This window comes from Polypterus senegalus, unplaced genomic scaffold (assembly GCF_016835505.1).
Source record: "Polypterus senegalus isolate Bchr_013 unplaced genomic scaffold, ASM1683550v1 scaffold_4960, whole genome shotgun sequence".
NCBI lineage: Eukaryota > Metazoa > Chordata > Cladistia > Polypteriformes > Polypteridae > Polypterus > Polypterus senegalus.
The window spans coordinates 123448-138742 of record NW_024385792.1 but is presented as its reverse complement, the minus strand read 5'-3'; the positions used below and the strand labels follow the sequence as shown (position 1 = coordinate 138742).

At 40.6% G+C, this 15295-nt stretch overlaps 1 long non-coding RNA gene across 1 annotated transcript in view; it reads right to left on the bottom strand.

Annotated features, from left to right (window-relative positions):
* Positions 1 to 239: 239 nt before the first annotated feature.
* Positions 240 to 15295, bottom strand: part of LOC120522464 — a 125586-nt gene continuing 110530 nt past the window's right edge. The window contains exon 11 of the long non-coding RNA XR_005632391.1: positions 240 to 493. This is a non-coding gene — a long non-coding RNA (uncharacterized LOC120522464). The remainder of the gene's footprint in view (positions 494 to 15295) is intronic.

Sequence of the window (15295 nt, the reverse complement as noted above, 5' to 3'; positions counted from 1 at the left end):
ATGTGCATGGCTTTATGCCAAGTTTAGGTTTTATACATCGCGATTTTAGCGTGGAAATGGGAGTATGCAACATTTTTGTGCGTACACACCGTTTATGCATGAGGTTCCTGGTGAGTGTTGCAGGAATGCTAAAAAGATAACACTTTTAATTCTAATTCTAGTTCTAATGAGTCTATAAAAAGAGACAGGAGAGCACTTAGACCAACATAAACATATCAGGTTGTTTACGTATTGAAGATATCATATCCAGGCAGTCTGACAAGAAGTGAACAAATTTTTCATTAACTTCATTTGTGCCACGAAGTCCACTATGATGTCAACCTTACTTGAGGAGCATTTTATAAAGTTGCTCATGGTCTTCAGTATCTCCTCTGTCCAGTCTGGGTCCACGTGAACGCTTACTATTGCTCAGCTTCAATGATTCAGTGAAGTCCTCCTGGTTTCCACAGTCCACAATACATTTAAAATACCAAGTGAAGCTTATCTGATCCCTCTGTGAGGATATAAAGACATTGCACACATTCTGTTATTTTCTCAGTATTAAAAAGGTTTCTGTTGTATCTGTGTTATTCAGCCTTGACCACTACCTCCACACTGCTCGCCCAATCATTACTAATACTGTACACATCCTGTCTTCTTTCCACTGCATGACACTTTCAAGTGCTGCTAACTCGTACTTGAATGCAATCGATTATAATGGCAAGGCAGAAAACCAAATTAACTATTAAAGAATGTCAAATTTTAAATCACAATAAAAATTGTAGCAAGACCTAATAATGAATGTCGAAAAGAGAAAATGAACAAAAAAGAGCTGCATACAATAAAAATCAAGAACAAAGAGATTTGTCCAATAAATGAAAAAAAGAAACATACAGAGAACAATATGCAAGCAGAAATGCAAAAAGCAATGTTTATGGAATGTTAGCTAGAGGAAAAGTAATTAATTGTTGTTGACAAGGCATTAATTCAATTTAATTTTTATTTGCTTTTTATTACATTTTACTTTTTACATCTTTTTACTTTTACTTTTACCACATTTTATTATTCATTGGTATTTAAAATAGGCATTTGTATCTATCTATAATAACTAAGGACCAAACTGTTTTCCTCCCATGCCCTGCATACTTCTTCTCTATGCAATTCTTTGAATACAATTGCTTTCTCTAACAGGGGGTGCCTGGCAGCCTTCAAGCGGCCTAGCTGAGAGATGCAGGAGCCCAGCACACACCCCTGGGGTTGGTTAATGAAGTGAGCGGTGGCAGAGCCGCCTAGTCAATCTAAATAACATTTCTGTAAAAACATCAGCACAAGTCACACTCAGCCATTGCAGTTTCCTTCTATAAAAGCACAAAATCAGTAAGCTTAAAATATTTTATTTAATAAAGGGACACATCTTCAACACCAAATACAAAAATAATAATATATTGAATTAAACCTGCAAACGATGACATGTTTATAAATAATATTATGCAAACAGTAATATTTTACTATTTATTTATTGATTTTTGTATTTCTATTTGTGCCACCACCACCTAATCAAAGCACCGTGATGTCCCTACATTGATGGATTAAAGGCCAGAAGTCCACATGATCGCCATCATCACGTCCTTCCATGCGAACCATGAATACCATGAGGACTGATTGAGGTCATTTATGTTAGGTAGAATGCCTAGAGGGGCTGGGTGGTCTGTGGCCTCAGAGCCCCTGCATATTTATTTTTTTTCCAGCCGCCTGGAGTTTTTGTTGTTTTTGTCCTCCTGGCCATTGGACCTTACTTTTTCCTATGTTAATTAGTGTTCCCTTATTCTAATTTTTATTTATTTTGTCTTTTCTTTTTCTTCATCATGTAAAGTACTTTGAGCGACATTATTTGTATGAAAATGTGCTCTAGAAATAAATGTCATTGTTGTTGTTGTTGTTGTTGTTGTAAAAATTGTATAAAGGAAAATTACAGAGGATATGTGAAATTCAGGTGCTACATTGACAAACTCCCAGAAAGATTCATAATGGCACTTCTTACAAGAGAAAGTCAGTGAAACTCTGGCACCCTTTAACAAACAGCTTGAGAATTTTACTACAGGAACAGCCACTAGTTGTGTTGTCATTTGTCACTGAAAGACAACGATTAATCTGAGCGAGTGTAGATGAAGGACCAACTGAGTGCCAGCCCTAATCTAGAATAAATACAGAGGGGCAGGGCATTTGGTAGTAAACCTTTAGTCAAAACATTAATAATGGAATCACTCCAATCAGCTTCGAAAATGCTAGGGCATACACCGTAGACGACATGGAGAGATTTCACCTTGTGGAAGTGTGATAGCGCTACCAGGCCAAGGGTGGACCTGGTTAATGGAGTTAGTCCAGAAGACACAGAAGAAGAAGACTGAGTAAATGAAAGAAAGGAAGAGTGGGGACACTGAATGTTGAGACAATGACTGGGAAAGGATCAGAGTTGAAAGATTTCATGGAAAGGTGGAAAGTAGGAGTGTTGTGTGTGCAGGAAATGAAATGGAGTGCAAATAAGGCAAAAGTGCTGGGAGGAGCCTTTAAGTTGTTGAGTCTGTGACTTAGAGTAGTGGTGAACGGAAAAGCCAAATAGAGTCTATAATGTGAGGAAGATCTGATTTTAAAGAGAACTGTAAGGTCAAAAATGGGGAAAGTGTGACAGTTCAGCTTAAAGTGCTGGTTAGGGACTGGGACATCAGACTCAATAAGAAAATAAAACCAGAGCAACCAGCACCAAGAATAAAGTGGTGGAGATTAAAAGAGGAAGAGCTTAAGAAGAGGTTTGGGAAGAAAGTTTGAGATGGAGTGCAGTCTTTCAGAGTGTTGGGGAATGGTGGGAGAAGAGCAAAGATGTATTAACAGTAGGTAAAGAGGTGTTAGGTGGGACAATAGAAAGGAGCCCACCTGGGGACAAGGAGAGATGGTGATGGAACACAGAGGTGCAGGATGTGATAAATGGTGAGAAGGGGACAAAACGACATGGAGGGAGGGAGGAAGACAAAGAAATGTGTAGGCAGACAAACTAAGTGGCGAAGAGGGCAGTGACAACAGCCAAGAGACAAGCTTTGGACTAGGGGTGTGAAAACTGCAGACACAAAAAGGACAGAGAAGGATTTGTAGAATAGCAAAGATTAAGGACAGGGCTGGGAAGGATTTTAGTCAGATAAACCAGATGAAAGATGAACAAGGTTTGGTGTTCAATGAGCATGAGAGGATCAAGGAGAGAAGGAAAGAGTACTTTGAAAAGCTGTTGAATTAATAAAATCTAAGGTAGTATTTAAGGTGGAATCCCAAGTAAAGGGTGAGTACCAAGAATAAGGAGGGAAAAGTAAAGGAGGTATTGAAAAGAATGGAAAATGGAAAAGCCACAAGATGGGATAAAATACCAACAGTGGGATTGTACCTATTTATAAGGAAAAGTGTGATTGTCAGGATTGTGGAAAACTCTAAAGGGATAAAGCTGATGTCACAAACAACGAAAACTTGGGAAAGGATAAGCATAAAGAAGGATCAACTGAAGCAGTCTTTGCATTGAGACAGTTGACAGAAAAGCTCCAGGAAAACGGAAAGGTTTTCCAATGGAGTGTATTAATTTACTGCGGTGGGCTGGTGCCCTGCCTGGGTTTGTTTCCTGCCTTGTGCCCTGTGTTGGCTGGGATTGGCTCCAGCAGACCCCCATGACCCTGATTTAGCGGGTTAGATAATGGATGGATGTATTAATTTATAGAAGTGCCACATAAAGAGCCATGGAGGTGCATGGAAGAGAAAGGAGGACCAGAGAAGTATGTGAGGATTGTCCAGGATATGTATGAGGGAGTGAGGGACTGAGGTAACAGACAAGATCCAGTTAGAAGAGGTCTGCATCATTGATCTTCTTGAAGTCCTTACCTCTTTGATGTGGTTATGGATGTGGTGAGTCATGGGATAAAAGACCAATCCCACTGCTGATTGTGGAAGAATAATTTTAGGGTACTATAGCATTCATCTTAAAGAAATATCATAAAGAGTTAATAAATGTCAGAAACCTGTTTAGGCTCACCAGGAAACCAGATAAATGTCAAGTGAACAGCAAGATGTACACTGAAATACAAAAACTGGTTTAGGAAAAATACTGAGATGGTCAAGTAAACAAATAATGTACAAGAGGAAAGGTTGATGTAATATACAAAATGAACTGAAAGATGACTATGAGATGACTAAGAAATCAGCAGATGTCCTATAAATGAGAATGGACAATTGTTATACACACAGAAATTTCAAGGGTGGTGGCACAACTCAAAGGTATAAGAAGAACAAGAATAAAACATAACAGACTTTTATTTTATATAAATCATTTGGGTGTAAACCAATGAACCAACCAGAGTATAACCAACCAATATATACATTGATTGACACTGTATGTAAATTCAGTAGTTTATAAAATGAACCTCTATTCTTTGTTTTCTTGGATCATTATGACCAGGCTGTAACAGACTGCTTTGAAGAATACACCCTCCAAGGCATTTTGCCGATGAGTAATTAAAAGATACAATGAACGTCTTTTCTTCTGCCTGATAACTGATTTGTCCTGTTAAATGATGTTTCTTTCTTTAATAAGATGTAAAATTTCCATTACATGATGACATTGTGTTGTGTAGCACCAGAAAGAAGCAAGTGGAGGGATAGTTTGGAGTTGGAAGAAGTGAGAAGGGCTTTGGAAGACAGAAGATTGAAGATAAAAAGTAAAAACATGGAATATCTGAGGGTTAATGATGATCAGGATTCAAAATTAGCCTGTAGAGATAGCTATTGAATACAGTGGATTAATTAAAATATCAATGGATCAATGGTAGCCCAAGATGGAGAATTAGATGCAGAGACAACCTATAGAGTGCAGTGTGGAAGGAACAATTGGAAAATGGTATCAGGAGTATTATGCGATCAAAGAATTAAGGAGAAGTTTAAAGGTGAGGTTTTAAGACAGAAGTAAGACCAGCAATGGTGTATGGAGCTGAGATAGGAGCAATTACCTCTTTTAGGGCGGATGTCAACTTTTGTCGACAGGAGGGTTGAGGCGAATGTCGACAAAAGTCGACATCCTGGGATAGAGGGTGACAATCAGCTGTTAATAGCGACAAAACTCACTGTCACGTCACAGGCATTCCCCTTCTGCTTGGAAGAATGTTAGACTCATTGACTCAACAACTGATCCTTATATGTACGTGAGTTGCTATATGTAAAAATGCAAACAAAGGCAAGATGGCATCAACATCTCACGAGGGAGCGAAGCGAGTGCAGAAAAGAAAAAACTCGGCAGATGACATTTTGTGCATTATCGCAGAGTCGGACTCTGATTTTTCAGAGTCGGATTTCATTGACAGTGATCAGGAGATCAAGCAAGAGATTGAGGAGCCGGCATCAGCTGATCGAAGAGCAGCCGATGCCGCCTCAGCTGCTCGGCTGCAGCTGAGCGCATTCGTGCTGCCGATGCACCTACGGCAAGGTTCGCTTGGGAGGAATACCCAGAAATTGATCCATGGGAGCTGAACTGGCTAACGGACTTCACAAGAAGGCACGGCTAGCTGCTGGATGCAACGGATTTCATGCCGCTGGACTATTTCACTCTGTTTTTTCTGAGGCAGTGTTTCAGCTGATATCAGACGAAACAAACAGGTATGCAGAGCAATTTTTGAATTGCGGATGCACTTGCTCCCATTCTCGTTTGTGCAAACCCACAACAAAAGACAAGATGAAGGGCTTTGTGGCATTGCAGATAGAGATGGGACTAGACTGGTGATATAATTTCAGGGAGCATTGGTCCAAACGTACTTTGTCACCTGGTGGCTTTGGACAGGTTATGCCACGTGATAGGTATGTGCTGCTGCAAAGCTTCATTCAGTTCTGTGATAACCAGAAGCAAATCCCAAGGGGTGAGCCAGGCTATAACTCCATGTGTGAAGCTCAGCCCCTGCTTGACATAGTGGAGCCAACATATAAACAATTTTATCAGCCTGGCCGTGATTTGTCTGTGGATGAATCAATAATAAAATATAAGGGATGGCTTTTTTTGCGCAAATATATGCCAGACAAGCCCACAAAGTATGGCATAAAGGATTTTGTACTGGCAAAAGCAAACACTGGTTTCTGCCTGAAAGTAATTACTTATACTGGAAAGCATTCCTTTCAAAGAGAGAACTGTCCTTTGACAAGTCAGGTTGTGCTAGAGCTGCTTCAGGGCTATGAACAATTGGGTCATGTTGTGTTCATTTGGACAATTTTATACATCACCAGAATTGTTCATGGAGCTACAGAGCAGGTGAATTGGAGCTTGTGGCACAGTAAGGGTGAACAGGAGACACATGCCTTTACAGTTGATGCCAGAGAGGCTAAAGATGAAAAGAGGTGACAATCCTGTTTTCATGGTGGTGGATAACTTGGTGGCATTGGCATGGCATGATGTCAAACGGGTGACATGTCTTACTACAGTTCACACCAACAATTTATGTGAGAAAGTAATTCGTTCAAAGGGAAACCCAGAACGTAGGAATCTGGACAAGCCAGTTGCACTTGAGGAGTGTAATTGTAAAATGGCGGAGTTGATCGACTGGATCAGATGCTGGGGTCATATGCTTACGGCTATAAGTCCACCAAGTGATACCACACTGTGTACCATCTCATGCGTGACATTGCACTTACAAATGGCTACATATTGTTCAAGCAGGCAAACAGTGACAGCACTGTGACTGCGGCAGATTTCCGCAAGAAGGTGGTTGACAGCTTGCTGGCAGATTATGTTGGAGTGCCTTTGGCAAAGCGAGGAAGGCCATCACAAAGAGCAGTGCCAGACAGGCTGACTGAGCGCCACTTTCCTGCAACATATGAGGACAAAAGTACAAGCCTGACTGTGTTGTGTGCAGCAACAGGCAACTGAAAAAGAGGCACCAGTGCAACACATATTGTAAAGCAGTGCAACGTGGCAATGCATGCAATTGGCTGCTTTGAGTGTTACCACACTTTGCAGGACTTTGCTTTGTAACATGTACAGTATGTGAAATAATATGTTACATTATATAGTATGCAGGCTCATACAAAATGCAAAAATGTTATATTAGTCAAAAATAGATTTTTTTGTTGATTTAATATGTTAAACAATTGTTTTGTGTTCTTTTTTTTAAAAAGTTAGTTTTTGGAAAAATATTCAGCCCTGGGAGAAAAGAAACAAACAAAAAAATTAGCCCTAAAAGAGTTAAAGAAGAATTTGGATGTTGCAGAAATGACAATGATGAGATGTATGTGTGGAGTTACAAAAGAGGACATATTAAGAAATGAGACAATAAGAGGTACAAGTAAAGTAGGATAATATCTAAGAAAATACAGAAAAGTAGGTTGAGGTGGTATGAACATTTGATGAGGACAGACAGTGTATATGTGGGCAAAAGAGTGATGGGAATGGAGGTACAGGGGAAAAGAAAGTGAGGGAAGCCAAAGAGGAGGTGGATGGATAAAGTAAAAGAATATCTGAAGGAAAAGGGCTTGACTGATGGGCAGGTTGAAAAAAAAATAGTTTGAAGAAGGTTAATCAAGCACATCAACCCCACATAGAATTGGGAAAGGATGAAGAGGAAGAAGAAGATTTTTAACTCAATTAAATATTCTATCTATACCCTTAAAACTTCAGCCAATGGCACTACCAGTTATTAGAAAGACCATAGAGCGAGGGTTTTAGAATAAACTACTTCTGCATGTTGATCTGGTACACAAACAAATACCCGTCTTGTCATCCAATGCACATGATCTAATCTAATTCTGAGATTCATGTGTCTCGTAATACAATCTTGTCTTAGATTAGTCCATGTCAAAAATTACAGCAAAGAACATTGTGTGCAGAAAACACTTTCACATATAATTCACTCTTATATGGTGTATGTTGTGCCATGTAAAGGTGAAGATTTTCAAAATGTGTTTATAAAACAGAAGTCTCTTGCCATTATGAAATTAGTTGTATAATAGATTTGTTACAAGGAGCACTCCTTCCAAAAAGGACCCATATGGACTATGGAAGAACACATTAAAGAGAACCTACAAACACTGTAAGATCGTCAAGTAATCCAGGATTACTATCTGATTCTTTGTTGAAAATCATAATTAGGGGTTAAATCCCTGCACATAACTACCAATAAAACAAATATCAACTTCTTCTTATCTCAGCTGTAATTCATGAAGTTACAGATTCCTCTACTAAATTAGAGATTTGTTTTGTGTATTATCTCATCTTCTTTAAAAAGTTAAAGAACGGAAAACAGTGTTTAATACAGCTAAAAGGCATTATGAATATAGAATGATGCCCTATAGTACAACCAAGTACTTGAGGATTATTATGAGCACAAAGAAATCAGAAGATGACTAAACAGCTAAGAGATGTTCTCAGGGAAAGCAGAGGGTCAAGAGTGGAAAGGCAAACCAGAACCAAGTAACTAAATGTGGAAAAAATCCAAAAAAACCCAAAAGTCAGAATCAGCAGGGGTCATAACCAAAATACAAAGTCCAACAACTAGGGTCTGCTTAGAACTGAAGATTTCTACTGCCAACAGATTTAAATGTTGTTGTAGCCACAAAGGATAAAGAACTTTGCGATCACATCAGCATTTAAAATGTTATGTCTGATGATATTGCCCTGGGTATGATGTTAAACTGCATCCAGCCCTGCAAATGGTCCTCCAACTTGCAAGGAAAGGATGGGGTGGTGGCGGGATTGGCACGCCAGCCACCGTAAAAACCTCACACAGCTCCAAGATGACAGAAAGGACTCCTTTTGCTCTCCACGGAGCAGCTCTTCTGCACCCACCCATAGGAAGGCTGCTTGCATCATGAAGGGGATTGGGAAATCCTCGGGAGCCCCATCCCAGAAGAGTCGAAACCGTTGGCTTCTTCTGATGGTGTCCGATGTCACTCTTTCAATGAGTTTATTATGAGACTCAGATTACGGCACTCCCTGGGTGCCTTGTCTGTTGTCTCAATGTATGTATGCTCCATCCACGATGAGTGATGTCTTGGTGAGGGAAAAATTTTATTCGCAACTTTGCTTGGTGGTTGATGGGTGCCCACGAGGTGACACTTCCTTGGTCATGGGTGACTTCAAGGCAGCCACTGGCACTGATCAGGGCTGGCTATGCGGATTGTCTCAGTCCCCATGGGTCTGGTGACCGTGGTGAAAGTGGCTCCATGTTCGTTGACTTTGCAAAAGTCAGGGGCCATGAATCGTTGTATCCTGGTTCCAACGCCCAGAACCGCATCGCTTGGACTTGGTATTCCAATACTGGTGGTGCGGTAGAGGAGATCAATCTCATACTTGTGAGCAGACACTGGAGTCTCTTGCAAAACTACAGGGTCTACAGAAATGCCCAGTTTGTAAATTCTGACCACAGACTTGTTGCTACTGTTAGGATCCAGCTTTGATCCAGTAGGATACCACCTACTAGGAGAATGAGCGTGGACTTGACCAGACTCCAAGACCAGGCTGTTTCTAACGAGTTTGGATGCAGTTTGTGTGAGAAACTTGCAGATTTGGGTGACTGCTGATCCTAATGTGATGTGGGAGACCTTCCGCGACAAGACTCTGAAGGTTACTAAGGGTTGTGTAGGTGTTAGCAGTGTTCCCAGAAGGAGGTGTTTCATCTCACAGGGCACCTTGGATATCATCGAGTGGAGTTGCAGAGCACGGCTCAATGTCAACTCTGGTCTGTACCGGAGCTGAGAGGTATGGCTGTGAGGGCTCTGAGGGCAGAAAAGAGGCGTTTGTTAGAGGAATCTGTGAGCAAGTGACACACCATCTGTGGTCTAGCGATTCATGTCCTGCTTACAGAGGAATCAAAGCATTATGCAAATCTGAATCTGTTCCTCGGAGAGTTGCAGTCAGGGCAGCTGATTGAACGGTCCTTATAGATGACACTGCAGTTGTGACCGCTGGGCTAGCTACTTTGAGCAGTTGTTGAAAGCCGATCCTCTGCTACGATGTTAGATATCTCTGGTCCATGGCTCTTGAGGCTGATCCTCTAATTAGCTTTGAACCCCCAGTCTCACTGAGATGACACAGGTGGTGAACCACCTGAGGGGAGGAAAGGCTGCAGAGATCTGTGGTATCCGGGTGAACTTCTCCAGGCAGGTGGTAAGGCTGTCCTCCTGGCATTGTAAGCAATATTTGCTTTCATTTGGGAGATTGGCATCATCCCAACTGACTGGAAAATGGGACTTGTCCCTATCTGGAAAGGGAAGGGTGATCACCTGGATTGCAGCAACTACAGGGGGATAACACTGCTCTTGGTGCCGGGTAAGGTCCTTGCTAGGGTCATCCTCAATAGGATCCGTGATCACTTGCTCACCTACCAGCGACTGGAGCAGTCTGGTTTTACGCCTAAGAAGTCTACAATTGACCACATTCTGGCACTGAGGGTTCTCATGGAGCGCAAATGTGAAGTTTTTGCAGCCTTTGTTGATTTTCGTAAAGCTTTGACTCAGTTGATTGAGCTGCTCTGTGGGACATCCTGAGGGTTTGCGGGATCCCCTCAAGGTTGCTGGATATCATGACCAGCCTGTACACTGGTACTGTGAATGCTGTGCAGACTGAAGGCAGGACCTCTGAGTTTTCCCCAGTTGATTCTGGGGTTCGTCAGGGGTGTGTGTTCTGCTCCTACTCTGTTCAATACTTGTATGAACTGGGTGTTGGGCAGGGTCGTGGGATCCAGCGGCTGTGAGGCATCTGTTTCACAGATTCACAGATCTTTACTTTGCTGATGATGCTGCTATCTTCATGGAGTCAATGGAGGTTCTGATCGGGCACTCGAGATTGAGTGAGGAGTCTGAGTGTCTGGGCTTGTGAGGGTCCTGATAAAACCAACAGCCAGCCCTTTAATGATCTTTTGTGCACGGCCATCAGCAGTGTGTCTGTCTCATGGAGAAAGTGTCAACCTCGCATCGAGAGGTTTACTTACTTGGCAGTGACTCTTCCTGTGAAGTCAGTAGATGGATTGGGAGAGCATGGGGATCATGAGGTCACTTTAAAGGGGTGTGTGGCGCTCCTGATATCTCTGGAAAAGGACGAAGGTCCAAGTCTTTAGAGGCCCGGTGCTTCCTGTCCTGCTATATGGTTGTGAGACATGGACATTATCCAGAGACATGGGCATTATCCAGTGACCTGAGATGAAGACTGGACTCCTTTGGTACTGTGTCTCTCAGAAAATCCTTGGGTACCATTGGTGTGACTGTGTGTTGCTAATGGATCCCCAATGAGGCACATTACCTGCATTGTGAGGGGTGTCAGTTACGGCACTACGGCCATGTGGCTCGCTTCCCGAGGGTGATCTAGCTCATGAGATCCTCATTGTTGGGGACCTGAGTGGCTGGACCAGGGTCCACCACGTAACACCTGGCTGTGGCAGATAGAGGGTCATTTCAGGAGGGTGGGACTGGACCGCATGTCTGCCTGGGGTTGCAAACCAGGATCCCGAGTTGTTTCTTGTGTAGTAGGTGCAGCAATGCGCTGTAGAAGTGCATGCTCCCCAACTTGACTTGACGATTTCAACAGCAGTTGTTGCAAAAATAAAAAATGAAATAGTAAAGAAAAATAAATATGTTGCTCTAAATCCTAAAGTGAAACCAACATCAGATATGAAATTACTATATAAAATAATTTTAAAAATCCTAAAAGAATAAAATATAAGCATATATGAAAATATTACTGCATTTGGAATTTATGTCATGGTATGTATCAGTGCATGTCAATGTCATCTTTGACTATTATAAATTAGATTTTATGTATTATTTGGCAGAATTCAATCAATCAATCAACATTTATTTATATAGCACATTTTCATACAAAAATGTAGCTCAAAGTGCTTTTACAAAATGAAGAATAGAAAAATAGAAGACACAATAAAAATAAACATAAGTCAAAATTAATTAACATAGAATAAGAGTAAGGTCCATGGCCAGGGTGGACAGAAAAACAAAAAACTCCAAAGGCTGGAAAAAAAATTTAAAAAGAATTGTATTTTCTTTAATGAATTATTCTTACTTTTTATAGATTTAAGTTTGTACTGGTGGCACAGTGGCACAGTGAGTAGCACTGCTGCCTTGCAGTAAGGAGACCTGGTTCTCTTCCCTGTGTAAAGTTTGCATGTTCTCCCGTGTCTGCGTGGGTTTCCTCCAGGACTCCAGTTTCCTCCCACAGTCCAAAGACATGCAGGTTAGGTGCATTGGCAATTTATTTTATTAATTTTATTACAATCAATACATAGCAATCACATTTTTACAAAAAAAAAAGAATTATGCTAAGAACAGATCGATCCCCACCCTTGAGAGAGAGAGCAAGCCAAACGGTGTAAAATTTAAGGCTTTTAAAAATACCTAAATCAACAAATTCTCTGTGCTTTATAAAATCATTTCAAAATATTACTGATTAGTCTGCACAGATCCTCTAACTGAGTATTTGATTTTTCCAATTTTAAATAATATAACACATCAGTTTCCCACTGACTTAAAAGAGGAGAGTTTGGGTTCTTCCAGTTTATCAGAATAAGTCTGCGTGCCAACAGTGTAGTGAATGCAATCACAATTTGTTTGTCTTTCTCCACTTTAAGACCCTCTGGAAGACCCCCAAACACAGCTGTTAATGGGTTAGGAGGGATTGTGAGTCCAAGACTGTCTGAGAGGTAATTAAAAATGTTTGTCCAGAATAATGTTAATTTGGAGCAGGCCCAGAACATGTGACCTAGTGAGGCTGGAGCTAATTTGCAGCGTTCACAGGTTGGATCATGACCTGGAAACATTTTGAGAGTTTTAGTCGAGACAGATGTGCTCGATATATAATTTTGAGTTGTATAATTGTATGCTTTATGATATGGAGCTCGAGTGAATTCTCTGCATTGCTACTTTCCACTCCTTTTCTGATATATTAATTGAGAGATCTTTTTCCCAGTGTCCTCTTGGATCTTTGAAAGGAAGGGATTGTAAAATGATTTTATATATTGTAGAGATGGAGTCTAACTCCTTGAAATTGAGCAATAAATTTTCCAGCGTGGATGAGGGTGCAAGATGAGGAAAATCTGGAAGGTTCTGTTTAACAAAGTTCCTGATTTGAAGATAGTGAAAGAAATTTGTAGTTGAATGTTAAATTTGGAATGTAATTGTTCATAGGATGCAAAGACGTTGTCTATATAAAGATCCTAAGCAAGTTAATTCCAAATTTTTCCAGATATTAAAAACTGCACATGTTTGTGAGGGTTGAAAAAGTGGTTCTTTTGCAGGTGCCACAGAAAGAAGCTTCTCCGTCTTAAAATGCTTTCTACATTGGTTCCAGATTCTAAGTGAGTGGAGCACAATTGGGTTATTAGTGCATTGGCAATTCTAAATTGTCCCTAGTGTGTGTGGGTGCCCTGTGGTGGCTGGCCCTGCCTGGAGTTTGTTTCCTGTCTTGCGCCCTGTGATGGCTGGGATTGGCTCCAGCAGACCCCGTGACCCTGCAGTTAGGATATAGCGGGTTGGATAATGGATGGATGGAAGTTTGTACTCCTGACATGTTGGACCTTATAGTTTCATTTTTGCTGCTATGTGTAGTTGTTGCTACAATGTTGTGATGCCATCCAAGCTCTTGGATTCCATCGTTAGGTTGGTGAGTTTTCTGAAATCATCAAGGATTTTAGTTTGGATTTTTGCTTGTTACTTTTCCCTTAAGCTTAGGTGTACTTGTTGTTTGATCTTATGATTTTGAGTTTTGACCTCTTACACTGTTGGCCTACAGATAGTGCACTTCAAATAAAATGAATGGAAAGTTCCCAATATATGGTATTTAAAATTAGAGAAATGTGAATTCCATAATGTTAAAAACTACACACATTTGATGTTATTTTTAGATTTTATTTTAAATTCTGTATTTCTTTTTAAGATTTAAAACTGTTTTTGGAATTTAATTTTTACATTTGGAAGCTTTTGTTTCATTTGTTTCTCGACACAATTGATGCATCACATGACCTCAATTAAGGAATCTTATGAACATAAGTTGCATGTTATGTGACTGTGATGGCCATGGCTCTGACCCCAATCGATTTCTGTATACATGTGTTTATAATTCCAAATGCTAACATTGCTCAGTTGGCTAACAAAACAAACTACTCTCTCACTGATCGTTTGATTCTTCTTCAATAGGTCAAGTGTTAGCTTCATTTCTTGGTTCTTGAATCCCTTTTACCTTTGGCTCAGTTTTCTGTTTTATCCCTGCTGTTTGGGTGCCTGCACTTTCTATTTAATCCCATGTTGTTTTTACATGACATGGTTTATGTTTACACCTCCCTGTTCTTTTGTCTCTCAGAAAAATTCCCAAAGCCTCATAAGGACAATGGTTTATTTCTGAGATATGAAATATCTTGAATCTTTAGCTGAATATAAATCATTCAAAAATTTAAATCAGCTTCATTTGGAAAAACAGAAGCCTTAAGTACAAAAATTGTGGAGTTATAAAATTACTATTGGAGATTTATAAAGAACATTAGTTCAGTTATTTCTCGCAGTATTTCACTTACTAAAAGGGCCAATTGTAAATGTATTTGGACACCAGAAGTTGAACAATGTTTTGAACTACTAAAGGACTTGTTTACTAGCCCCCATTCTGAAACACCCAGATGCACCCTTAGAATATAAAGTTGAAGCAGATGCGTCCAGTATAAGGTGTAAGGTGAAGAGAGAGGTGGTGAAGGCTATAGATAAGGCGTATGATGAGTTGTATGAAAGGATGGACACTAAGGAGGGAGAAAAGGACCGTGGGTGAGACAGAGGGGCTGTGCTAGGAAAGATGAGCAGCAGGTTAGGGTAATAAAGGATAAAGATGGAAACAAGCAAGAAGAGCGTGTTGAGCAGATGGAAAGAGTACTTTGAGAGGCTGATGAATGAAGAGAACAAGAGAGAGAAGAGGTTGGATGATGTGGAGATAGTGAATCAGGAAGTGCAATGGATTAGCAAGGAGGAAGTAAGGACAGCAATGAAGAGGATGAAAAATGGAAAGGCCGTTGGTCCAGATGACATACCTGTGGAAGTATGGAGGTGTTTAGGAGAGATAGCAGTGGAGTTTTTAATGAGATTGTTTAATGGAATCTTGGAAAGTGAGAGGATGATGAGGAGTGGAGAAGAAGTGGACTGGTGGGCCGATATTAAAGAATAAGGGGGATGTGCAGGACTGCGGTAACTACAGGGGAGAAAATTGATGAGCCACAGCATGAAGTTATGGGAAAGAGTAGTGGAAGCTCAGTTAAGATGTGAGGTG